At 42.4% G+C, this 27,138-nt stretch overlaps 1 protein-coding gene across 3 annotated transcripts in view; it reads left to right on the forward strand.

Annotated features, from left to right (window-relative positions):
* The window catches only part of SLC7A14 (solute carrier family 7 member 14), a 256,707-nt gene that overhangs the window by 109,010 nt on the left and 120,559 nt on the right, over window positions 1-27,138 (forward strand). Inside the window, exon 2 of one of the 3 annotated variants that reach the window (XM_075340630.1) lies at window positions 7,027-7,114. The exons of the other annotated variants lie outside the window; for them this stretch is intronic. The gene's annotated coding sequence lies outside the window, so the exon portion shown is untranslated. The remainder of the gene's footprint in view (window positions 1-7,026; window positions 7,115-27,138) is intronic. 3 annotated transcript variants of the gene reach the window in all.

Here is a 27,138-nt window from a genome sequence, read left to right on the forward strand (position 1 = left end):
TCCAATAAAATAAGGACCCACACAATTAATGAGAAATGCCCCATAGGAATGTAACAGTGGGTGCGCATTAGTGCCACTATGCCACTCTTTGTCTCTATGGGACTAGAAAAAGCCAAGCACTGTGCTCAGTTTCTACCTATTTTTCATGTAGACAATTGTTACCTTTTAATTCCTTATACAATATCTAGGATATACAGTAGATAGTCTAAAATTAATACAGATAACATAGATCGTTATCTGCAAATTAGCCTACCAGGCTATTGGGCGTTGTGCTTTGGCTACTATGCGGTTGCTTTCCTGTAAGAAATCCCCGCCTCTGTACTTCATTTTCTTTCCTGTCACCTCCTCTCAGCGTCACAGTCACAGCATCACAGCTGACAAATCCCGCGTGAGTGTTCTTCAGCCTGCGTTCATTCACCCCCAATTGAATCATCTGCGCATGCGCTGAAGAGTCAGCTCCACTTCTGTTATCGGTGCACTGTTCTACGTGGTCCTCCTGACAACGTTTAGATACCTGTATTTTGTTAGTGTTAATCTGGCACATGGTGCTAATTTCCATCTAACAAACCCTATTTAACTGGCAGCCCAACTTTCTAATTTCCACTGACTTTGCAAAAATGGTGTGCCTTTCCAAAGTGAGTGAAACCCTTCGACAGCAGGTTGTCCAGATGAAGGCCAAAGGAGTGATCCTATCAGCCATAGCAAGAGAAGTTGGTCATTCCAAGTCTGTGATTTTGATAATATTGCATCTTTAAAACATCACAAACAAACGTCCCCAAATAAGGCTGGTCGCCCTCGAAAGACAAATGCAAGGAGACAGAATAATGCGGTAAATCTCCATTGGTCATCGCTTCAACACTGCAGCTGGAATTGCTCATCAGTCCAGCACTGAACAGAGTAAGTATCTGTCTCGTCATACAATGTCACAACATTTAAGAGCATTTGGACTGAAAGCCCATTTTACAATGACCAGACCTTTCATTAGCAAAAAGAATCAAAAGGCTATACTCACCTTTGGTGAGGAACATGTTGTGTGGACAGAGGAAACATGGTCCACAGTTCATTTTAGCGATGAAAGCAAGTTTAATTTATTTTAGTCTGATGGGAAACATTATTTTTGTCAACAAACTGGGGAAAGACTGAACCTAAAGAGTGTTAAGAAGTTAGTGAATGGTGGTGATAGATGTGTCATGATTTGGGAAATGTTTTCTGCAGCAGAAGTTGGACCTCTCATACAGCTAGATGGTAGAGCGAATGCAAGTGTGTATCAGAATCATCTTCAACAACATGTGGTTCCTTACTTGTGTTCATCACTAGGGATGGGCAAACCCGAACTGTAAAGTTCGGGGTCCATACCGAACACATGTGGTTCATGCACACGACCCCAAATACGAGCTTTCTGGGACATTCGGGTTACAGTTCGTGTTACAGTTCGGGTCCGGGGGCTGTTAAAAAAGCACATTATTAAAAAAACATTATGATCATACTTACAGGTCCCGCAACGCATTCTGCAGACTCTGTCTCCCGGCGCTTCTGCGTCCGTCCGATCATTGCTGTTTCCCCCGGTAAGCACCTCTAGCTTAAAGGACCAGCCATGACTGTGACGTCATACCCATGTGACCAGTCACGTGTGAATGTTATATTACCTCATTGGCTACAGACTGGTCATATGAGTATGACATCAAAGGTCCTGGTGCGCTGTGATGCTAGTGTCATCGCATCATGGCGCACAATCTCCCGACGGCAACGGGTCAGCTGCATGTATTTCCATGCAGCTGAGGCGCTCCTGTCCTGAGAGTGGGGTGATGCAATGCGAGATGCAAGTGCAATCATCCCCTCACTGTCAGCCTCTGCTTCATTGCTGTGTCCAGAGCGATGTAGCAGACCTGACATGGCTCTCTGTGCTTCTATGTATAGACACTGTCTGTGCACAGTGATGAAGCAGAGTTGACATTACGCTTTTCTTCTCACTATGTATAGACTGTGAAGAAAACTGTGGAAAGAAAGGCACAAAAATAGGGTCTTATCCGGTATGACACGTGGGGGTAAGTGCTGGTTGGAACACTCACTTGATGGGGTTGTGCAAGTCACAACCCCTATGAAGGCACGTAGTGAACGTGGAAGGCAGCGGTCCCGCAGTGTAGATATATTACAAGAGGTAGAGCAGAAAGCAGGTTTATTTTTTTAAACCTGCTTTCTTCTCTACCTCTTGTAACATATGTATAGACTGTTTCTGTGCACAGTGATGAAGCAGAGTTGACTTTGCTCCTCACTGTGGATAGATTGTGTCTGTGCACAGTGATGAAGCTGACAATGCTGTCCCAGTGAATTACATCGGACTAAGGATTTTTTTTATAATAAAGATGGAGTCTCTAAATGTTTTTTCTGTTTTATTTCTAATAAAAACATTTTCTCTGTGTTGTTTTTTACTGTTTACTAGAAATTCATGGTGGCCATGTCTAATTTGGCAAGACACAATGAATTTCGGGCTAAGTACCATCTGAGAATACAAAGCTGGTATTAACCCCTTTATTACTCAGCAAGCCACCGCCATCACAGCCGCTGGACAAGCCGGGTAAAGCGCCTGGAAATGGCGCTAAGAAACAATGCGCTATTTCCAGGGGCAGCTGTGGGCTGCCAAGAATCCCAGCCCCCAGCTGCCTGGCTTTACCTGACTGACAATCAAAATACGGTGGGAGCCCATGCATTTTCTTTTTTTAATTATTTTTTTATATATTGAAATCTATGGAGAATTGACGGATTATTTGTCTTCCATTTGAAACTGATCCAGTAAGAAAAACATAGATCTTTTATACATGGAAGCAAAATGGAAGATAAATAGCAATCCGTTAACGCATACGTATTCCATAGACTTCAATGTTACAAAAAAAGATCCATCTCAAATCGGTTATTTAAAAACAGACAAAAAAGGTGTGTCTGCACAACTTTTTTGCCATCGGATCTCTGCAGGATCCATTCTAAGGCCGGTGTCACACTTGCGAGTGCCTTGCGTGAGTCTCGCGTTGCATCACCCGGCACGGACTCACACTCTCCTCACAGGAGCGGGTCGGTAGCATGTATCTCTATGCAACCTACCCACTCCTATGAGGAGAGTGAGAGTCTGTGCTGGGTGATGTAACGCGAGACTCGCACGAGATATACGCAAGGCACTCGCAAGTGTGAAACCGGCCTAACTGAAGATTACTGGACATGTGAACTTTTCCTAAATGTATCAGGAAAGTCTGACGAGTGGTGTGCACCTCCAAATCTTACTTCAGACAAGGATTACTAGCGTAAGAAAACCCACAACTTGTCACAAATTAGATAAGTTGTGAGGTCACATCCCCACCGCGCCCCTGTCCCAACTCATCTCTGCCCATTTTAGCAGAGCCGGAGAAACATGTAAAAACACTAAGGCCTTGTGTGCACTGGGAAATGAAATTTCCATGAGAAAATTCCGCATGCTCTCAAAGATTACCGCACCCGCGGTAAAAAAACGCGGGAAACCGCACCCGAAAACCGCATGCGGTTTGCTGCGGTTTTACCGCGGTATTATTCGCGGTATTGCCGCGGTTTTGCCGCGGTTTTGCCGCGTGCGGGTTGGGATGTGCTCTATTGCATTCAATGCAATAAAGCACATTGAAGAAAAAAAAAAAAAAAAGTCATTTAATTCTGAGATAGTAGATAGACAGAAGAATAGATAGAGGGATAGATAGACAGACAGAGGGATAGATAGATAGATGACAGATCGCTGCATTTCCCACGGTCGGCAGTGAGTTCACATTACCGGCCGTGGGAAATGACCGGTAATTACCTCTGCTGTCTGCTGCATTCATTCAGCGCTGTGTCTGTGACAGTCGAGGCTGGATGGAAGCAGCGCAGGACCTGTGGATTACGCCGGAGCGGTGGATTACGCCGGAGCTTTGGTGCGGGAGGGGTTAATAAAATGGTGAACGAGGCTTGTTTGTTTTATTTAAAATAAAGGATTTTTCGGTGTCTGTGTTTTTTTCACTTTACTTACGGGTTGATCATGTCAGCTGTCACATAGACGCTGCCATGATCAAGCCTGGAGTTAATGGCGGTGGTCCCCCACCATCATTAACCCCTTGTATTACCTTGCTGCCACTGCTACACGGTGGCAAGAAGAGCCGAGGACACTCCGGTAGTGCCGCATAATGCATGCGACAGTGCCGGGGCAGCTGCGGCTGATATTCTCGGCTGCCGGAGGGGGAGTGAGGCGGGGGACATTAACCCTGCCCCTCTCCCTCCCCAGCCTGCGAATACCGGGCCGCCGCTGTGTGCTTACCTCGGCTGGAAGGTAAATATACAGCGGAGCCCACGTTCTTTGTTTTCTATATTTCCGTTTTCTTTCTATGTGTGTTCTATGTGTCTGTGTCTATGTGTTCTATGTCTGTGATGTGTTCTGTGTCTGTAATGTGTGTGTGTGTGTTTACTCTCTGCTTTGCTTCCTCTTCCTGTAATGACATCACTTCCCTGCAAAACCGCAGACAAGCGATGTACATTACCGGAGGTAAACCGCGAAATACCGCAGGGAATAACGCAGGAAAACGCAGTGAACCGCACAGAATTTGCTGCCTGCGTTATTCCCTGCGGGATTTCATGATTAACATTGGAGTCAATGGAGTGAAATCCCGCAGCGATGTGCGGAAAAGAAGTGACATGCACTTGTTTTTGCTGCGGGATTCCCGCAGCAAAACATGCAGCTGTCAAATTCCGCCCAGTGCGCACAGGATTTTTTTTCTCCATAGGATTTGCTGGTGATTCACTGCAGAGATGTTATGAAAATTTTCTGCAGCGAAACATGCAGCAAATCCGTGGCAAAATCCGGTAAGTGCGCACATTGCCTAAAAGTTGCAGAATTTGTGCGCAAAAATGTTGAAACTTTTTAAAGCAACATCACAATCATGGCAAAATAGCTTTGATGAATTTGAGCCGTACAGTCTAGCAAAATATATTCTTTAGGGGAAATTTACTATTTCTTCTGTATCAGTTTTTTGAGCAAAGGTATTTGGGTGAAATATTTTACAACTTTTGCCTTTTTGGGGTAGCCTGGACCTTTTATAAAGGTGTATAGGGCTTAGCAAAAGGGAGAATGGTCACCCCGACACGTCAAATGTATTAGGCCATGTGCACACGTTGCTTTTTTCTTGCGATTTGATTGCTTTTTAAACTGTACTGTCAGTCAAAATTGCATGCATTTAGCTTCCCCAGCAAAGTTAATGAGAAATCAGAATTTCCATCCTCACATTGCTTTTTTTTTTTGGTAGCGTTTTGTTTGACAAATATTTGTCAAAATCGTTGCCAAAAAAAAGCAGCATGTCACTTCATTGCGTTTTAGTTGCATTTTCCACCCATTGACTTCTCAATCTCAAAACGCACTGTGTAAAACGCGGCAAAAATGCATCGAAAACGCATGCGGTTTTACAGCTTTTTTTTGTCAAATGTAGTGTTTACATTTATCAAAAAGCTGCAGTTTAGTTGTCAAGCCAGAACGCAGACGTGCGGACATAGCCTTGAACTGGCCTACATTAATGCTAAAGTCTTTTTATTTTTGGTGCACTGACAGCCCAAAAATGTCACTAATTTATTCTAAGTAATTCTCCTAAATTTGGCACAATTTATTCCAGTGGGCTGTATGGTGGACTGATGTATGTTTATAAAAATATATTTTATTGATAAATATTAAAAGGAACACCTATAGTATTCTCTCATTTGACAGAAACACAAACACATGAAAAAAACACAAAGTGTGCAGGTGTCAAACAGTGCTATGCCCGTACCAGATGATAACACGGAAAAGAGGGATAATTTAAAGGAAAAATAGATAATTTTCCAATATGCATAAGGATGGGACCAATCTGTATAGATCCTATGCTTCCCCTTCCTGACAGCGGAGGGTGCCTTAATTTTTTGGACACCCCCCGCTCCAGATGGCTCACCCTCTCTGGCCCTAACTTCCTCTAGCAGGGGCAACCACCACCAGGAAGCAAGTAAAAAAACTGTGATACAGAAAGAACCACAAACATACAACACTGACAATTATTGCATAAAATATGTATATAGTTCCCCAAATATTCTTAGTTTCCCTCTTTGAGGAACAATATAAATAAGAGGTCTCAAGGACAGGTGAGTAGAAAGTTCCCATTCTCCGTGTGTTATCACGGAGAACACACGTAGGCCATAAACACGGCTCACGGAGGGGAAAACGCACCTCTGACACGTCCGTGGTTTTTCACGAACGTGTGAAAGTGGCCTTATAGACACCCTCAACTCCCCCTGACGCGTTTCACTCCTCCTAACGCAATACAAGGGGGATCATCAGGGGATCAATTAGAATAACTCCTCAATGTGACACCGGAAAAAAGAAAAAATTTCCGTATATTAGGCGTTTGGTGGGCTGCTAAGCAGTTCCGGTGGAGATGGGACGTGGAGCGCAGTACGTTCCTCGGTACGCCACTTCCGGATGGTAGACATATGGTAGTTTGTCAAGTAGTTCCGGCAGCGGTGCGGCGTGGAGCGCAGAGCGTTCCATGCTATGTCACTTCCGGATAGTGGGCACATGTTACATCATTTCCGGATGTGGAACGTAAAGCACGAGATGTGGGAGTGGATGTTTGAATGATGGCAGCAAACTGAGACTCCATGGTGCGTTTGGGATGAAGACAGCATTTGCGAGCTCTCAGCGTTAGGAGTGATTTGACACTCGGGACCCATTTGTCCCTGCTGGTGGAGCCCTGTGAAAATCGGGTAGGTGGATATGCTGAATGATTTATAACACTTTGATTGAATGGAATGCTTACTGCATTCCTTTACCATAGCCCTGTGATAATATAAAGGGCTTACAATCTTCCTTATGTGATAAATCATTCTGGCCCTGGACTGGTGGGCATCCTGTGATACCATTAAGATAAGGGTCTTTATGGAAAAGATCTGTTGTGTGTTTTTTGCTATCAAGTATATGAGGTGTTCCTTGATGTTATTATTACTACTATGTTTTTCTTGCAGGATTGGCTGGAGAATCTATTGTTTTTGTGTGATGGGTGACATATTGATGCACTATTAGGTCAGGAACTTCCTCTTCGTCTTTTCGCAGGTAATACATCATTATATAGCCTAATAAGGGAAGCCATACAGATAATGTATATATATATATATATATACAGTTAGGTCCAGAAATATTTGGACAGTGACACAAGTTTTGTTATTTTAGCTGTTTACAAAAACATGTTCAGAAATACAATTATATATATAATATGGGCTGAAAGTGCACACTCCCAGCTGCAATATGAGAGTTTTCACATCCAAATCGGAGAAAGGGTTTAGGAATCAAAGCTCTGTAATGCATAGCCTCCTCTTTTTAAAGGGACCAAAAGTAATTGGACAAGGGACTCTAAGGGCTGCAATTAACTCTGAAGGCGTCTCCCTCGTTAACCTGTAATCAATGAAGTAGTTAAAAGGTCTGGGGTTGATTACAGGTGTGTGGTTTTGCATTTGGAAGCTGTTGCTGTGACCAGACAACATGCGGTCTAAGGAGCTCTCAATTGAGGTGAAGCAGAACATCCTGAGGCTGAAAAAAAAGAAAAAATCCATCAGAGAGATAGCAGACATGCTTGGAGTAGCAAAATCAACAGTCGGGTACATTCTGAGAAAAAAGGAATTGACTGGTGAGCTTGGGAACTCAAAAAGGCCTGGGCGTCCACGGATGACAACAGTGGTGGATGATCGCCGCATACTTTCTTTGGTGAAGAAGAACCCGTTCACAACATCAACTGAAGTCCAGAACACTCTCAGTGAAGTAGGTGTATCTGTCTCTAAGTCAACAGTAAAGAGAAGACTCCATGAAAGTAAATACAAAGGGTTCACATCTAGATGCAAACCATTCATCAATTCCAAAAATAGACAGGCCAGAGTTAAATTTGCTGAAAAACACCTCATGAAGCCAGCTCAGTTCTGGAAAAGTATTCTATGGACAGATGAGACAAAGATCAACCTGTACCAGAATGATGGGAAGAAAAAAGTTTGGAGAAGAAAGGGAATGGCACATGATCCAAGGCACACCACATCCTCTGTAAAACATGGTGGAGGCAACGTGATGGCATGGGCATGCATGGCTTTCAATGGCACTGGGTCACTTGTGTTTATTGATGACATAACAGCAGACAAGAGTAGCCGGATGAATTCTGAAGTGTACCGGGATATACTTTCAGCCCAGATTCAGCCAAATGCGGCAAAGTTGATTGGACGGCGCTTCATAGTACAGATGGACAATGACCCCAAGCATACAGCCAAAGCTACCCAGGAGTTCATGAGTGCAAAAAAGTGGAACATTCTGCAATGGCCAAGTCAGTCACCAGATCTTAACCCAATTGAGCATGCATTTCACTTGCTCAAATCCAGACTTAAGACGGAAAGACCCACAAACAAGCAAGACCTGAAGGCTGCGGCTGTAAAGGCCTGGCAAAGCATTAAGAAGGAGGAAACCCAGCGTTTGGTGATGTCCATGGGTTCCAGACTTTAGGCAGTGATTGCCTCCAAAGGATTCGCAACAAAATATTGAAAATAAAAATATTTTGTTTGGGTTTGGTTTATTTGTCCAATTACTTTTGACCTCCTAAAATGTGGAGTGTTTGTAAAGAAATGTGTACAATTCCTACAATTTCTATCAGATATTTTTGTTCAAACCTTCAAATTAAACGTTACAATCTGCACTTGAATTCTGTTGTAGAGGTTTCATTTCAAATCCAATGTGGTGGCATGCAGAGCCCAACTCGCGAAAATTGTGTCACTGTCTAAATATTTCTGGACCTAACTGTATATATATATATATATATATATATATATATATACATATATATATATATATATATGACGCCCTCTTTTCTTTCTTTGCAGGACTGGCTGATTTGAGCCTTGTATATCAAAACTTGGCAACCGCCATGATTAGGTCTTTCTCTCCTCTTTTTTGTGTCCGAAAAGCTAGAATTGGACATAAACTACTATTTTAGAGTGTGAGAGCATTTTACTTGCTCTATGGAATAATTAGCCTTATCAGAAACTTATTTTGATCATGACATTAGCTGCTACAAATGATTTTCTACTTTTAGACATGAAACTGTTAAATGAGATTTGTCGCCTTCAAAGAGTCCTTCCCTGATGTCTATACAGTACCCTGGCATATCTAGAATCAGGTAGTATCTTTATGCTGTATATAATGCCTGCTTTACACGCTTCAATAAATCTTTCAATCCGTCGTCGGGGTCAAGTTGTAAGTGACGCACATCCGGCATCGTTCGTGACGTATTTGCGTGTGACACCTACGTGCAATCAAGATTGAACGAAAATACGGTGATCGCATACACGTCGTTTATTCCTCATACATTGGACGTTTTCTTGTATGAACCTAGTCAATTGAAACGTGTGACATCCCTCATACGATTTTGATGTCTGAGGCTATGTGCGCAGGTGTGCGCTCTGCACCGCAGCTTAAAAAAGGTCTGCTTCATAGCGCAGCTGAAAAGCTGCGTTCTGAAGCGCCTCACAATGTCTGTCATTCACTAATCTCTGTCAGTCCGTCACTATCTCTGTCCCTCTCTCTCTGTCCATGTCAGTCTATCCCTCTTACCCCCTCTCTCATACTCACCGATCCCCGATCCCCGGCGCGGCACTGCACGGCATTCACACTGCTCCGGCGGCTTTTACTGTTTTGAAAAAGCCGGCCGCCCATTAAACAATCTCGTATTCCCTGCTTTCCCCGCCCACCGGCGCCTATGATTGGTTACAGTGAGACACGCCCCCACGCTGAGTGACAGGTGTCACACTGCACCCAATCACAGCAGCCGGTGGGCGTGTCTATACTGTGCAGTGAAATAAATAATTAAATAATTTAAAAAAACGGCGTGCGGTCCCCCTCAATTTTAAAACCAGCCAGATAAAGCCATACGGCTGAAGGCTGGTATTCTCAGGATGGGGAGCTCCACGTTATGGGGAGCCCCCCAGCCTAACAATATCAGCCAACAGCCGCCCAGAATTGCCGCATACATTAGATGCGACAGTTCTGGGACTGTACCCGGCTCTTCCCGATTTGCCCTGTTGCGTTTGCAAATCGGGGTAATAAGGAGTTATTGGCAGCCCATAGCTGCCAATAAGTCCTAGATTAATCATGTCAGGCGTCTATGAGACACCTTCCATGATTAATCTGTAAATTACAGTAAATAAACACACACGCCCGAAAAAATCCTTTATTAGAAATAAAAAACACAAACATATACCCTGGTTAACCACTTTAATCAGCCCCAAAAAGCCCTCCATGTCCGGCGTACTCCAGGATGGTCCAGCGTCGCATCCAGCGCTGCTGCATGGAGGTGACAAGAGCTGCAGCAGACACAGCCGCTCCGGTCACCTCCACACAGCAAATGAAGACAGCTGCGCGATCAGCTGAGCTGTCACTGAGGTTACCCGCTGTCACTGGATCCAGCGGTGGATGCAGCGGTGGCCGCGGGTAACCTCAGTGACAGCTCAGCTGATCGCGCTACTCACCTCAGTTGCTGCATGGAGGTGAGAGGAGCAGCGGTGAGTAGCGCGATCAGCTGAGCTGTCACTGAGGTTACCCACGGCCACCGCTGCGTCCACCGCTGGATCCAGTGACAGCGGGTAACCTCAGTGACAGCTCAGCTGATCGCGCGGCTGTCTTCATTTGCTGTGTGGAGGTGACAGGAGCGGCTGTGTCTGCTGCAGCTCCGGTCACCTCCATGCAGCAGCGCTGGAAGCGACGCTGCATCATCCTGGAGTACGCCGGACAAGGAGGGCTTTTTGGGGCTGATTAAAGTGGTGAACCAGGGTATATGTTTGTGTTTTTTATTTATAATAAAGGATTTTTTCAGGCGTGTGTGTGTTTATTTACTGTAATTTACAGATTAATCATGGAAGGTGTCTCATAGACGCCTGACATGATTAATCTAGGACTTATTGGCAGCTATGGGCTGCCAATAACTCCTTATTACCCCGATTTGCCAACGCACCAGGGCAAATCAGGAAGAGCCGGGTACAGTCCCAGAACTGTCGCATCTAATGTATGCGGCAATTCTGGGCGGCTGCTGACTGATATTGTTACGCTGGGGGGCTCCCCATAACGTGGAGCTCCCCATCCTAAGAATACCAGCCTTCAGCCGTATGGCTTTATCTGGCTGGTTTTAAAATTGGGGGGGACCGCACGCCGTTTGTTTTAATTATTTAATTATTTATTTCACTGCACAGTATAGACACGCCCACCGGCTGCTGTGATTGGGTGCAGTGTGACACCTGTCACTCAGCGTGGGGGCGTGTCTCACTGTAACCAATCATAGGCGCCGGTGGGCGGGGAAAGCAGGGAATACGAGATTGTTTAATGGGCGGCCGGCTTTTTCAAAACAGTAAAAGCCGCCGGAGCAGTGTGAATGCCGTGCAGCGCTGGGGATCGGGGATCGGTGAGTATATGAGAGAGGGCTGCTCAATTCACTTACTCAGGAGTTTAGCGGTCACCGGTAAGTCCTTCACTGGTGACCGCTAATCAGGACGCGACACAGACAGAGCCGCAGCATGACAATGAAGTCGGGTGAGGTTCACCCGAGTTCATTCTGACAGTGCGGCTCTGTCTGTGTCTGCTGTCATCTGCCATTCAGCTCTGCTACATGGCTGTCTGTGTCTGCTGTCAGCGGCCATGTAGCAGAGCTGAATGGCAGATGACATAGTAAAAACGCATCCCTACACATTACACACGCTTGGCAAGTCAATAAATAAAAAAAAAAAAAAGGGTGCCCAATGCATACGTCACAGAGCACATGATCTAAAGGATCGCACACAAAATTGATCAATTTAACATAGACTACTAACGCTCGTGTGACAGCAAATGAACGACCTACGTGCAATCTCATTCAATCGCATATGCGACATGGGCGTGTCACATCGCATACGAGATCGCACACCTAATTTTAAGGTGTAAAGCTGGCTTAAGACTCAGAGAGTCCACTAGTCTGAACAATGGCAGACAATAACTTCCTTTAATACAGGAACTAGCCAATAGAAAACTGTGATATCTGGCTGGATTAGAATGAACATCTGTTGACCATTCCTTGAAAGATTTTTTCCTGATTGACAACAGTAGTCTATTTGTGAGTGGTATACAAGCTAATAGATATAGATAACTGGAACAGTGTAGTCTCATGATCATTATACATATTTTGTATTCTTTCTTTTCTCAGGTGTCACATTGAAGAGTTATTCTAATTGATCCCCTGATAATCCCCCTTGTATTGCGTTAGGAGGGGTGAAACGCATCGGGAGAGTTGAGGGTGTCTATAAGGCCTCTTTCACATGTTTGTGAAAAACCACGCACGTTTTTCACGGACGTGTCAGAGGTGCATTTTGCCCTCCGTGAGCCGTGTTTATGGCCTACGTGTGTTCTCCGTGTGTTATCCGTTATAACACACGGAGAATGGATAATTTCTACTCACCTGTCCCTGGCTTTGCTGTCCGTGGTGCTGGTCCGTGGTGCGTGGTCTCTGGTCCTGCCGACTCCTTGCTGCTGCTGCTTCCGGCCGCAGTGAAGTGAATATTCAATTAGTATAATGAGCGGCGGTCGGCAGCAAGTGACAGCAGCGGCAGAGGAAGCAGGGCTGGAGAAGGTGACTAAAGTTTTGGTTTTTTTCTCGCAGACACATGTGTTTTCTGTAGTGTGTGTCACATGGAACACATCCGTGTGGTCTGTTTGTTTTACGTGTGACCCGTTTGTGTTCCGTGTGACACCTGTGATGACGGAGAGAAAACCGATATGTTGCCGTGAGAAACACACGGACACACGTATGTACGGAATGGACACACGTTCCGTGTATCCAAATCCATTGGAATACCTAGGTCTACGTGTGTACGTGTCTCCGGTACGTGAGGAAACTGACCAAACAAGTACCGGAGGCACGTATGTGTGAAAGAGGCCTAAGATAAGTAGACCTATCGACTCTTACCTAACAACCTATATTTATATTGTTCCTCAAAGAGGGAAACTAAGAATATTAGGGAACTATATACATATTTAACGCAATAATTTTCAGTGTTGTATGCTTGTGGTTCCGTCTGTATCACAGTTTTTTCACTTGTTTCCTGGTGGTGGGTGCCCCTGCTAGAGGAAGTTAGGGCCAGAGAGGGTGAGCCATCTGGAGCGGGGGGGGGGGGGGGTGTTTAAAAAATTAAGGCACCCTCCGCTGTCAGGAAGGGGAAGCACAGGATCTATACAGATTGGTCCCATCCTTATGCATATTGGAAAATGATCTATTTTTCCTTTAAATTATCCCTCTTTTCCGTGTTATCATCTGGTACGGGCATAGCACTGTTTGACACCTGCACACTTTGTGTCTTTTTCATGTGTCTGTGTTTCTGACGAATGAGAGAATACTATAGGTGTTCCTTTTAATACTTATCAATAAAATATATTTTTATAAAGGTATCTTTTTTGGTGGTGTATGAAAATTCTACCTTGATATTGAACATTTTTTTTGAGGTTTTTGTGGACTGATGTATGAAATGACAATTTTGCTAATTATTTAACTTTATCCTCCAAATTTGGAATAAAAGTTACCCAAAAGTGGAACCTAACAGTGAATTAATAACAAAGCTGTTATACAGTGCCTACAAGTAGTATTCAACCCCCTGCAGATTTAGCAGGTTTGATAAGATGCAAATAAGTTAGAGCCTGCAAACTTCAAACAAGAGCAGGATTTATTAACAGATGCATAAATCTTACAAACCAACAAGTTATGTTTCTCAGTTAAATTTTAATAAATTTTCAACATAAAAGTGTGGGTCAATTATTATTCAACCCCTAGGTTTAATATTTTGTGGAATAACCCTTGTTTGCAATTACAGCTAATAATCGTCTTTTATAAAACCTGATCAGGCCGGCACAGGTCTCTGGAGTTATCTTGGCCCACTCCTCCATGCAGATCTTCTCCAAGTTATCTAGGTTCTTTGGGTGTCTCATGTGGACTTTAATCTTGAGCTCCTTCCACAAGTTTTCAATTGGGTTAAGGTCAGGAGCCTGACTAGGCCACTGGAACACCTTGATTTTTTCCCTCTTGAACCAGGCCTTGGTTTTCTTGGCTGTGTGCTTTGGGTCGTTGTCTTGTTGGAAGATGAAATGACGACCCATCTTAAGATCCTTGATGGAGGAGCGGAGGTTCTTGGCCAAAATCTCCAGGTAGGCCGTGCTATCCATCTTCCCATGGATGCGGACCAGATGGCCAGGCCCCTTGGCTGAGAAACAGCCCCACAGCATGATGCTGCCACCACCATGCTTGACTGTAGGGATGGTATTCTTGGGGTCGTATGCAGTGCCATCCAGTCTCCAAACGTCACGTGTGTGGTTGGCACTAAAGATCTCAATCTTGGTCTCATCAGACCAGAGAACCTTGAACCAGTCTGTCTCAGAGTCCTCCAAGTGATCATGAGCAAACTGTAGACGAGCCTTGACATGACGCTTTGAAAGTAAAGGTACCTTACGGGCTCGTCTGGAACGGAGACCATTGCGGTGGAGTACGTTACTTATGGTATTGACTGAAACCAATGTCCCCACTGCCATGAGATATTCCCGGAGCTCCTTCCTTGTTGTCCTTGGGTTAGCCTTGACTCTTCGGACAAGCCTGGCCTCGGCACGGGTGGAAACTTTCAAAGGCTGTCCAGGCCGTGGAAGGCTAACAGTAGTTCCATAAGCCTTCCACTTCCGGATGATGCTCCCAACAGTGGAGACAGGTAGGCCCAACTCCTTGGAAAGGGTTTTGTACCCCTTGCCAGCCTTGTGACCCTCCACGATCTTGTCTCTGATGGCCTTGGAATGCTCCTTTGTCTTTCCCATGTTGACCAAGTATGAGTGCTGTTCACAAGTTTGGGGAGGGTCTTAGTCAGAAAAGGCTGGAAAAAGAGATAATTAATCCAAACATGTGAAGCTCCTTGTTCTTTGTGCCTGAAATACTTCTTTATACTTTAGGGGAACCAAACAGAATTCTTGTGGTTTGAGGGGTTGAATAAATAAATGACCCTCTGAATAAACTTTTCACAATTTAAAAAAAAAAATAAAAAAAGAAATAACATTCTTTTTTGCTGCAGTGCATTTCACACTTCCAGGCTGATCTACAGTCCAAATGTCACAATGTCAAGTTAATTCCGAATGTGTAAACCTGCTAAATCTGCAGGGGGTTGAATACTACTTGTAGGCACTGTACATCGTAGGCGCTAAAGTCTAATTGTGTCCTGTTCTATAACATCTACTGTTGAAATGGGCATAAGTATTCATTTAGTAAGAGCAGCTCTTGCTTTAGGCAAGACACTTGGAATAAAAGTATGTTTTGTGTCATTCTTTTCTTATGGCTTATTCACGGAAATTAAAATGTCATCTTAACCACTCTGGCAGTCTCTTGACCATTCTGGAGGTCGAATGACTGTGACAAGAGACAGCCATTGCCAGGAATTCTCTCTGAAAAGACTTCAGTTTGACACCATATTGTATGATTAAACCTTTTGTATTAAATCATAAAGAAAGACGCATATTTTGAAAATGCAAATTAGCAAATTATGAATAGAAGCTGGTAGTTAATTAACACAACCATGTGTGCATGCTCCGCACAGCCTATTGTAAATACAATTATTGTGCAGTATTATTTAGTTTTTGTTGCTCTCATTTACACCGCTCTTTTATGCCAAAATCTAATTATTCTCACTTTCCTCTAATTATCCCTTTTGATTTTTGCATTATTTTAGTCCCTTTAATTACATGCATCTGCAGAAGTCTGCATCTGCAATTAGCAGCTTCGTCACTGTTATTAGGTTCAGCCCCAGATATCATGCGGTGTAGAATTGGCTGCCAGATAATTGCGTCAATAACTATCATACAATGAACATATTGATATTATGTGAATGTCTAATTGATTTCTGTTAATTGTAATTATGGTTGTATCTAATTATTTACATAGAAAAACAATCAGTGAGGCCTTTTTTTCAGATGAAGCATTGATGTTTCTTTCAGTTCCCTTTATGTGAAACATGTGGACCAGTTTTCATCAGTGTGCTGGATCAAATTTTCATCACTCCATTGTGTCCATTTTTACCATCAGTATTTTTTTCGCAGATTGTTCACCGGAGAGATAAAAAACAGACGTCCAACTTTGATCCATGCTGCTTGCCAAAGTTGCTCATTCGAGTAAATGGGGGCGTGGAAAAAGGCCTAGCACTCTGATGCTCTCCGTGTGTCATGCTGGTGCGCTCTGTTTTTCACTACTTAATTGAAAGAAGTTCTTAACTTTTTATTTTTTGTATAACAAAAATGCATTACACTCTCATTTTAATAACTGACATATGGAGCAAAATGGATACAGTACACGGTACACTGGGGGAAATGAAACAGAATGTTTTGCGTGTTTGATATAAATAACTGATGTGTATACTTAACACCTTAGAGACACAGAAATTTTTTTTCCCTAATTCCCTTCCAAGAGCCATAACTATTTTAGATTTCCATCAACGTAACGGCTTGATTTTCTGCAGAATGAGTTATAGTTTTGAATGATAACATTAATTTTACCAGATAATATATTGAAAACAGTAAAATCAAATTAAAGTGGAGAGATTAAAAAGCACTTTTGTGTATTGTTTGTATATTATTTTTGCAAGATTTACTTTGAAACAAAATGACATGTGAACTTTGTATGGGTCAAACCTTTTTACTGACAGAATCTACCTTAATTATACTGTATACTGTATCTTAAAAATACTACTTTATTAATTTAATTTTTAAAAACCAACAATATCCCACAAAACAGTAGAAACACAAAAAATAATACAAGATAGAATATCTCAGATAGAAAAAAACCCCAACTAGATGTAATCAATAGGGGTTACAACAATAACATTAATGGGTCACAAACTAACTGATCCCTGGAGGAAAACTGTCCACTACCTATCAATGAAGATATAACAGTTAGGGTGCGCTCACACTTGCGAGTGACTCGCACGATTATGGGATTGCATCACCCGGCATGGCCGCACACTCTCCTGACAGGAGTGGGTCAGCTGCATGTATTTCTATGCATCTGAGTTAACCTGTCCGGAGAGTGTGCGGTCGTACCGGGTGATGCAATCCGATAATCGTGCGAGTCACTCGCAAGTGTGAGCGCACTTTTAAAGGGAGCCTGTTATCAGTTTTTTCCCTATTAAACCAAAAGTATCACCTTTTGCAGCTCCTGGGCTGCATTCTAGGAAGGTGCACCTTGTTGCTGACCCCCCCCTTGCAGACCCCTAAAAAAACTTTATAAAATCTTACCATTTCCTATGCAAATGAGTTTGGTTGGCCAAATGGGCCGGCTCTAATTCGTCTCTTGTCTCCCCCTCTTGCCGCTGTTCGCTGTCCCCCAGGCATGATTTAAATGGATTACGCCGCCCCCATCTTCGTGCACGGTGCTGGAGTCTCGCACAGGTGCATTTCGCTGTGCCCTTATTACGGGGCTGAGCATAAAAATTCCCTCGCGCGAGCGCCGGTGATGTAGTTGTGCAGGCGCGAGATTATGGGCAGCGCTGTGTATGACCTCACCAGCGTCATCCTCATACCCACCCATAATCTCGCGCCTGCGCAACTACATTAGCGCCACGTGCTAATTTTGGTTTAATAGGTAAAAAACTGATGACAGGTTTCCTTTAAGTTACATGCACCCTAGGGTTCAAATGGTGGCCCATTCCACGACGGCTGTACCTCAAAATTGTCCCTAACCTCCCTCAATAGCTATTATATGACCTTAACTGGACTATACACTCATTTCACAGTCCATTACATATAATCCAAACAATAAATTTAAATTCATAAGGCATCAATCACTTATCTTGTGGGAGTATTCAGGGCAGCATCCTTGTAGTGCCTTTTCATCGATAACGTATAACACAGAGATATTCTTGAATAGTTGTCAAAATAAAGGGAAATATCCCAAGGTCAATGAGACAAAATTAACAAAAAAACAGCAATTTTATTTTTGTTTACTTTATTTTTAAAAAAATTAATAACCACTCAGCAGGTTTGTTATGTTATCTTTATTCTGTGTATTGATATGACCACACTATTACTAAATCTGTACAGTTTTTTATATATTGCTACTTTTGCAAAAGAAATTACACAAAAAAATAATTTATTTTTCTTTTTTGGTCACCTTATTCTGACAACCATAATTTTCTTAGTTTTCCCCAAAGGGAGCTGTATGATGACTTGTTTTTTTGCGGGACAAGTTTTACTGCATTTTTTTAGTACATACTACTTTGTGATCACTGTTTAATAGTTTATTTTGGTAGTAGGCATGTACAAAAAAAATTAGGCCCAGTGCCCACGCTGTGTAGTTTTGACGCGTATTTTCAGAAATGTGCACGTCCATTGTGAAGCCAGCAAAGTCTATGAGAATTTAGAAGTGCTGTGCCCACGTTGCTTATTTTTCCCTTGCGTATTTGTTGCAGATTTGGTGCAGAAAAAAAAAAAAGAAATCTGCACCAAATACGCAAGGGAAAAATACTCAACGTGGGCACAGCACTTCTGAATTCTCATAGACTTTGCTGGCTTCACAATGGACATGCAGATTTTGCTGCAGATTTCTGAAAACTGCGTCAGAATCCGTGTCAAAATACGCAGCGTGGGCACAGGGCCTAAATCTGTAATTGTATTCAAATATTATTTATTAATGTTAACCGTGCAGCAGTGTTATACCTAGGAGCAGGCGGACCTTATGTTTCAGCGATATGGGACCATCCCGACCAAAGCCTTAGGGGCACTTTGCACACTACGACATCACAGGTGCGATGTCGGTGGGGTCAAATCGAAAGTGACGCACATCCGGCGTCGCTGTCGACATCGTAGTGTGTAAAGCATTTTTGATACGATTAACGAGCACAAAAGTGTCGTAATCGTATCATCGGAGTAGCGTCGGTCATTACCATGATTTGGGAAAGACCGATGTTACGATGTTGTTCCTCGTTCCTGCGGCAGCACACATCGCTGTGTGTGAAGCCGCAGGAGCGAGGAACATCTCCTACCTGCATCCCGCCGGCTATGCGGAAGGAAGGATGTGGGCGGGATGTTTACGTCCCGCTCATCTTCGCCCCTCCGCTTCTATTGGCCGCCTGCCGTGTGACGTCGCTATGACGCCGCACGACCCGCCCCCTTAGGAAGGAGGCAGTTCGCCGGCCAGAGCGACCTCGCAGGGCAGGTGAGTGCATGTGAAGCTGCCATAGCGATAATGTTCACTACGGCAGCTATCACCATGATATCGCAGCTGCGACGGGGGCGGGGACTATCGCGCTCGGCATCGCAGCATCGGCTTGCGATGTCGTAGTGTGCAAAGGGCCCCTAACTTTGTGTTTGATCAATGTTTTAGCCCACCCTGAGGTTTCTGATCATTAAAACAACATATAGAATTCACTATGGCTGACCTCCACACCCAGTGTCTTTAGACCCTTCTAAATCCCAGGCACAAACTCCAATTAAATAAATGAGCTCACTAAAATAGCATCACTGGCCATAACATTCTTCCTGGACATAAAGTATAAAACAAAAGTGAGTACACTCCTCATATTTTTGTAAATATTTTATTATGTCTTTTCATAGGACAACACTGAAGATATGAGACTTTGATACAATATAAAGTGGTCAGTGTACAGCTGTGAAAAAAGTAATGAGACTTCAGCTTACTATTGGCAACTGCGCTCTAGGCCTTGCAGGTGCTCGTGGTTCTCTAGACCGGCCAGGCTGGTATATAGCTGAAAAGAAGTGAAGGGTGGACCCAGCACCACAATCCAATATATTAAAATATCAAAAATGTATCCAACGGATCCAAAACTTGAGAGAAGACGCACAAGCGCACTTTACTCGTTTCGGAAAATAAATAAAAACAAGTCCTTAATCATAGGTGACTAAACATACATCAGACACATTTTAAATACTCAAAGGCAGACTCCCAAATGAGCATCAGAGGACAAGGACCGCCCATGCTCTTAGTTGGGGGTAGGGTGAGAAAGATCAGCTGAAAATGGTGTTAATCAAATACTGCTAGTTAGCAAAAAACATGCATTTTTTTATGCGCGCATATACATGTGTCCCAATGCATATAAATATCAAAATTTGATCTATTAAATTTAGTATATGAAAAAATATATATATGTATATCTAAAAAAAATAAATAATTATTATAGTGAGAACCACATATGGACACTCATGCAAACATGTATATCCGCACACATATGTCAATACAAAATCTTAATAAATATCGCAGGTCTGAGCGATAATTTAGTCCATTAGGATATCGGGCATCTAGTTTCATAATCCACTTGGCCTCCGCATAGAGGAGTAGCTGGAACCAGTTTCCTCCACGTTGTGGGCGATCAATCCTTTCAATGCCGCTAATTTTGAGTTGGGTAAAATCCCCTTCATGATGCTCCTTAAATTTTTTTGTCAATCCGGACATCGATCTGTATTTTTTATAATTCTGTTCTGGAGCCGCATGCTGTGAATATGCTGTAATATTTGTATGTTCCTATATGCGTTTTCGTAAAGTTCTGGAAGTACATCCTATATAATATTTGTTAGAAAAGGAACAAGTTGCTTTGTGTACAACATGTGTAGTAGCGCAATTGATAAAGGAGGTAATATTGTATATATTGTTCTGATTATCATTGAAGGAAGTAGCTTTCTCCATATGGCAACATAGATGACAGCGGCTGGCTCCACATTTATATGATCCAAGTGTTTTTAGCCATGTGTCCTTAGGTTTTTCTGATAGATATAAACTAGAAGATACTATATTACCGATATTTCTGGTTCTCCTTGCTACTACATTTACTCCTTGTGCCGTATTTTGGCCAATGTGGGGACCTGGTGTAACATGGAGGTGAATTTGTAAAAAAAAATTTTAATATTTTCAAAGTCCTTGCTATAAGGTGTGGAAAACGTGATTTTGTTTTTCCAGTCTCTTGACTCAATTTTATCCTCCAATAACGCAGTACTAGATCTTGTATTCACAATGCTGATGGCCCTATTCAATAGTTTGTTAGAATATCCTCTTTGTTGGAGGCGTTTTCTGATACAATTCTTCTCCTGTTCGTAAGTATTATCATCTGAACAGAGGCAACGGGCCCTTAAAAATTCCCCAATAGGCAAGTGTGATTTGTATTACTACTATGTGCATGTAAAATGGTATTTCCACTGATGGGCTTTCTGTATAGCGCAGTGTGAATTAAGCCTGATTCTGTTCCCATTAATGGGATGTCAAGGAAGGGTGCGGTATTTGTATGGCAATCAACAGTGAACCGCAAATTTAAATTATTGTTGTTTATATACTGTTTGAATTCATTCAAGATAAAATCAGTATCTTTTACACCCCTTCCTCTCCAGATCATGACTAAATCGTCGACATATCTCGCATACCATTTGATTTTGGAGAGGAAGGGGTTATCGGGTGTGTGTATGAAATTCTCTTCCCACCATGACATATACAGATTAGCAAGGGAGCATGAAACGCTCGATCCCATGGGACACCCGTTAATCTGCAAATAAAATTTGCGATCAAAACCAAAGAAGTTATGTTTTAATAAAAAGTCAGCCACTGATATTATGCATTCCTTGTGTGTCAATTCCAGATCATTATAGGTATTCAAGTGTAAAGTAAGCACTAAAATGGCTTTGTCATGGGGGATACTAGAGTAAAGCGCTGAAACATCGCTAGTGACCCAAAAATAATCCGATGTCCAATCTATGGTTTGAATGCCCTGCAGTATATGTTTTGTATCCCGAATATATCCGGTTGTTTTTTTTTTACCAGGAGTTGTAAAATATATAATCGAGCCAGCTGGAGAAACGGCTAGTTAGAGAACCTGTACTAGCCACCACCGGACGAAATGGGGGTAGAAATATATTTTTATGAATTTTTGGAAACCCCTGGAAGATGGGGCAAATGGGCTCAGATACTAGCAAAAAATTATAGGTTTTTTGATGAATTATACCTATCTCTAGACCTTCCCTCAGAATATTAGTCAATTTTATGATAATAGCATTTGTAGGATCTCCAAGTAGCCGTTTATAAGTTTGTGTATCCTCTAGCATAGATTTAATCTCTCTCTCATATAACCGACACATCTGCAGCTATCCAAATGCGACATGGTGTTCACTAACCATTCCAGCCAATTTTGTCAAAAGTCAAATGGCGCTCCTTCCCATCCGAGTCCTGCCATGCACCCAAACAGTAGATTTACACCAAATATGGGATATCGACATACTCAGGAGAAATTGCACAACAATTTGTTTGCTGCATTTTCTCCTGCTACCCTTGTCAAAATGAAAGATTTGGGTTTAAAATAACTTTTTTGTGGGAAAAAGTAAAATTTTTATTTTTTACTTTCACATTGTACTTTCACATTGCTTTAGTTCATGTGAAGAACCTAAAGGGTTAATAAACTTCTTGGATGTGGTTTTGAGCAGTTTGAGGGGTGTAGTTGTTAGAATGGTATCACTTTGGGGTATTTTGTGTCACTTAGGGCCTCTCAAAGTCACTTCAAATGTGATGTGGTCCCTAAAAAATGGTTTTGTAAATTTTGTTGGAAAAATTAGAAATTGCTGATAAGCTTTGAATTATTCTAACTTCCTAACAAAAAAGTGATGTTTTAAAAATTGTGCTGATGAAAAGTAGACATGAGGGAAGTGTTATTTATTATCTATTTTGTGTGACATAGGTCTCTGGTTTAAGGGCATGAAAATTAAAAGCTTGCAAATTGCGACATATTCTACATTTTCAACAAAGTTCCAGTATGTTTACAAGCATACGCAAAAAATATTGTCCTAAATTTACCACTATCATGAAGTACAATATGTGGCAAAAAAAATATTCTCAGAATCACCGGGATCCATTGAAGCTGTCCAGAGTTATTACATCATAAAGCGACACCGGTCAGAATTGAAATAATTGGCCTAGTTAGGAGGTTGAAAACAGGCCTGGGGAGGTGAAGAGGCTAACAATTTGTGTGGCCACCATTATGTCTGTGCACTTAATTCTCTTGGGCATGCGCTTCACTAAGTTTCACTGGAATCCTCTTCCATGATGACATCACAGAGCTGATAGATGTTAGAGACCTCAGGCTCCACCACCTTCTGTTTGATGATGTTCCACAGATACTCAATAGGGTTAAGGTCTAGAGACATGGTTGGCCAGTCCAGCAGCTTTATCCTCACTTTTTTGAGCAAGGCAGTGGTCGTCTTGGAGGTGTGTTTGGAGTTATGTGGGAATACTGATCTGTGGACCATTTTCCAAATGGAGGGGATCATGCTGTGTTTCAGTATGTCACAGTACATGTTGGCATTAATGGTTCCTTCAATTAACTGTACTTCCCCACAGCTGGCGGCAGTCACACAGCGCCAAACCATGACACTCCCACCACTATGCTTGACTATAGGCAAAATATACTTATCTTTGTACCTGTCACTTGGTTGACACCATCTGGATCAAATAAGTTTATCTTGATCTTAACTTGATTACAGGACGTGGTTCCAGTAATCCATGTTATTAGAGTCTTTTTTTGTTAACATATCCAGTAATGTTAATGTTAAAAATGTTACATTTTCTAAATTTTTACAAAATCTCTAATATTTTCACAAATGATTGAAAATATCGTCCTAGGTTTACCACTAGTATGAAATACAATGTGCCAGAGTTATTACCGCATAAAGTGACAGTGCTCAGAATTGAAAGAAAATGGCTTGGCCATGAAGGTCAAAATAGGTTTTTCGGTGAAGGGGTTAATCAAAATTGAACCTTTAAATTTTTTTTAGATTTAATTAAAAAAAAAATCATTTTTAGAATAATAGGCCAGTTATGTGTAAAATATGAAAATGGATTGTTCATGTTTATTGGCCAACATTAACCCACTTAGGTAGTGATTGATTTTTAAAAAAAATATTTTTATATTCTGAGAAGCACAGTTGGCATCTAATGCTTACAAGACGGCAGTGAGTTTTAAGAGTGATAAATGGTGTTTAATAAACAGTAATTAAAGAGTGATTCGGCATGTTCAATGTAATCCTGGTCCCACAGGGCACACACAGAATATTCTAAGGTCCCATGGTACAGACTTGATAAATATTTAAGCTGGCTAATTATTTATTACATGCAGCTAAAGTACTTTCTTAATTTCAACTGAGTACATGTGCATATATAGTATATCACAAAAGTGAGTACACCCATCAAATATTTGCAAATATTTTATAACTTTTCATGTAACAACACTGAAGATATGACACTTTGATACAATGTAAAGTAGTCAGTGTGCAGCTTGTATAACAGTGTAAATGTAGTGTCTCCTTTAACTAACGCAACACACAGCCATCAATGTATAAAACCACTGGAAACAAAAGTGAGTTCACCCCTAAAAGAAAATGGCCAAATTGTACTCAATATTTTGTGTCGCAACCATTATTTTCAAACATTGTCTTACCTGTCTTGGGCATGGAGTTCATGAGAGCCTCACAGAAGCCACTGGAATCCTCTTCCGCTCCTCCATGATGACATCACGAAGCTGGTGGATGTTAAAGACCTTGCACTCCTCCACCTCCTGTTTGAGGATGCCCCACAGATGTTCAATAAGGTTTAGGTCTATAGACATGCTTGGCCAGTCCAGCACCTTTATTCTTTGCCTCTTTAGCAAGGCCCAGTTTCTGAAGGGAGGGGATCATGCTCTGCTTCAGTATGTCACAGTACATGTAGGTATTCATGGTTCTCTCAATAAACTGTAGCTCTCCACAGCCGTCAGCGTTCAAGCAGCCACAAAGCATGACACTCCCACCACCATGCTTGTCTGTAGGCAAGACACACTTATCTTTGTACTCCTCATCTGGTTGCCGCCACACACTTGGTACCATCTGAACCAAATAAGTGTATCTTAATCTCATCGGACCATAAAACATAGTTCCAGTAATCCATGTCCTTATTCATGTTGTCTTCAGCAATTTGTTTCCAGGTTTTCTTGTGCATGATCATGATAGCCATGTTGACCCATTTCATGCAATGTGCGGTGTATAGTCTGAGCAATGACAGGCTGACCCCCCCCATCCCATTAACCTCTATGTCAATGCTGGCAACACTCATACAACTATTTTGAAAAGACAACCTCTGGATATAATGCTGAGCATGTGCAACTTCTTTGGTCAACCATGGTGAGGCCTGTTTTGAGTAGAACCTATCTTGTTAAACCGCTGTATGGTCTTGGCGACCATGCTGCAGCTCAGTTTCAGGGGTTTGGCAGTTTTCTTATAGCCTAGACCATCTTTTTATACACTTTTTTTTTCAGATCCTGAGAGAATGCTTTCCCATGAGTAGCCATGTTGAACTTCCAGTGTCCAGTATGAGACAGTGTCTTAGCAATAACATCAAATTTATCACACCTGTTCCCTATTCACACCTGAAACCTTGTAACACTAATGAGTCACTTGACACTGTCGAGGGAAAATGGCTAATTGTGTAATTTGTCCTTTTTCATTTAGGGGTATACTCACTTTTGTTGCCAGCAGTTTAAACATTAATGGCTGTGTTGAGTTATTTTGAGGGCACACCATATATACAGTGATACCTTGCTTAACGAGAACAATCCGTTCTGGGACTGTGCTTGTTAATCAAGGTACTCGTTCAGCAGAGCAAGATTTCCCATAGGAAATCATTGCAATGCTGACGATCCGTTCCACAACTTCTAAAATGTCCCATCCTGGTCCCCTGTTCTATCATTCCACACATGCACAAACACACACAAACACACACAAGCACACACAAACTCACACAAACACACATGCACGCATGCACACACACATATTATATGCTCACCTTACCTTCCGTTCCATCGCCGGTCTGCTGGGACGGGGACGGGCTGTGTAACACGTTACCATAACGACGAGGCAGGAAGTTCCCAGCCAGAGCGCTGACGTCAAAGGCAGAGCCGCTTGCCTCTGATTGGCCAGCGCTCTGCCTTTCATTAGCGGTGACAGGAAGTTCCTCCCTCGTCGCTATGAATGCAGAGACACAGCGTGGACTGGAACGCAGCGGCGCACTACAGCACCCAGGAGGCCGGCGATGAAACGAAAGGTAAACATATTATGTTATACTATATGCTCACCTTACCTTCCGTTCCATCGCAGGTCTCCTGGGTCTTGTAGTTCGCCGCAAGGACGTCGCGATGTACCCGGGAACTACAAGAACCATGAGACCGGCGGTGGAACGGAAGGTAAGGTGAGCATGATACTGTATGTGTGCGCGTGCGTGTGTGTTTGTGAGTACATGTGTGTGTTTGTGTGGACTGCAAGTGCGGGTCAGAGTGTGGTGGATGGACGAAACCGGAAGTGTGTGTGGTGAGAATTTCGCTCGTACAGCAAAGCTTTCTCATAAAGCGGGTTATAAATTTACAGAAAGCTTTGCTTGTTAAGCGAAATTCTCGTTAAGAGGGTTACTGGTTAAGCGAGGTACCACTGTACACTGTTATACAAGCTGTACACTGACTACTTTACGTTGTATCAAAGTGTTGTATCGTCAGTGCTGTCCCATGAAAAGATACAATAAAGTATTTACAAAAATGTGATGGGTGTTCTCACTTTTGTGATACACTGTATATGTTGTGCACTATCTTATAGCTGTTTTTTCATGTTCTTGGCATTATTGATACCAATGCTTAACTTTTTAAATGGAAGTTATCCGTAAAGGAAAGACTGCGACTATGGACACATTCAGGTCTTGTTTTAGACAAAGTAGGGCCCTGGAAAAAAGTTTAATATAGGGCCCTAAATGCTAACATATTAAACCATCACACCCAAACATTTAGGTTGCATTTACATGCTTGGAGTTTAGACCGTTAACAAGCGCAAAGTCATTTAGTGCTTGCTTTCCGGTCCCTTTTCACAGGTTGACGAATAATGATGGGCATAGAATGGTCACTTAGTAGATCAATCTGTCCCCATATAGTGTCCAAAAAATAGATCGGCGGCATTCACCACAAAATTGTTTCCTTTAGGCCATGGTTGTATTTGCATTTTATACGGACAAGTAC

This window comes from Anomaloglossus baeobatrachus, chromosome 3, assembly GCF_048569485.1.
Source record: "Anomaloglossus baeobatrachus isolate aAnoBae1 chromosome 3, aAnoBae1.hap1, whole genome shotgun sequence".
Lineage (NCBI taxonomy): Eukaryota > Metazoa > Chordata > Amphibia > Anura > Aromobatidae > Anomaloglossus > Anomaloglossus baeobatrachus.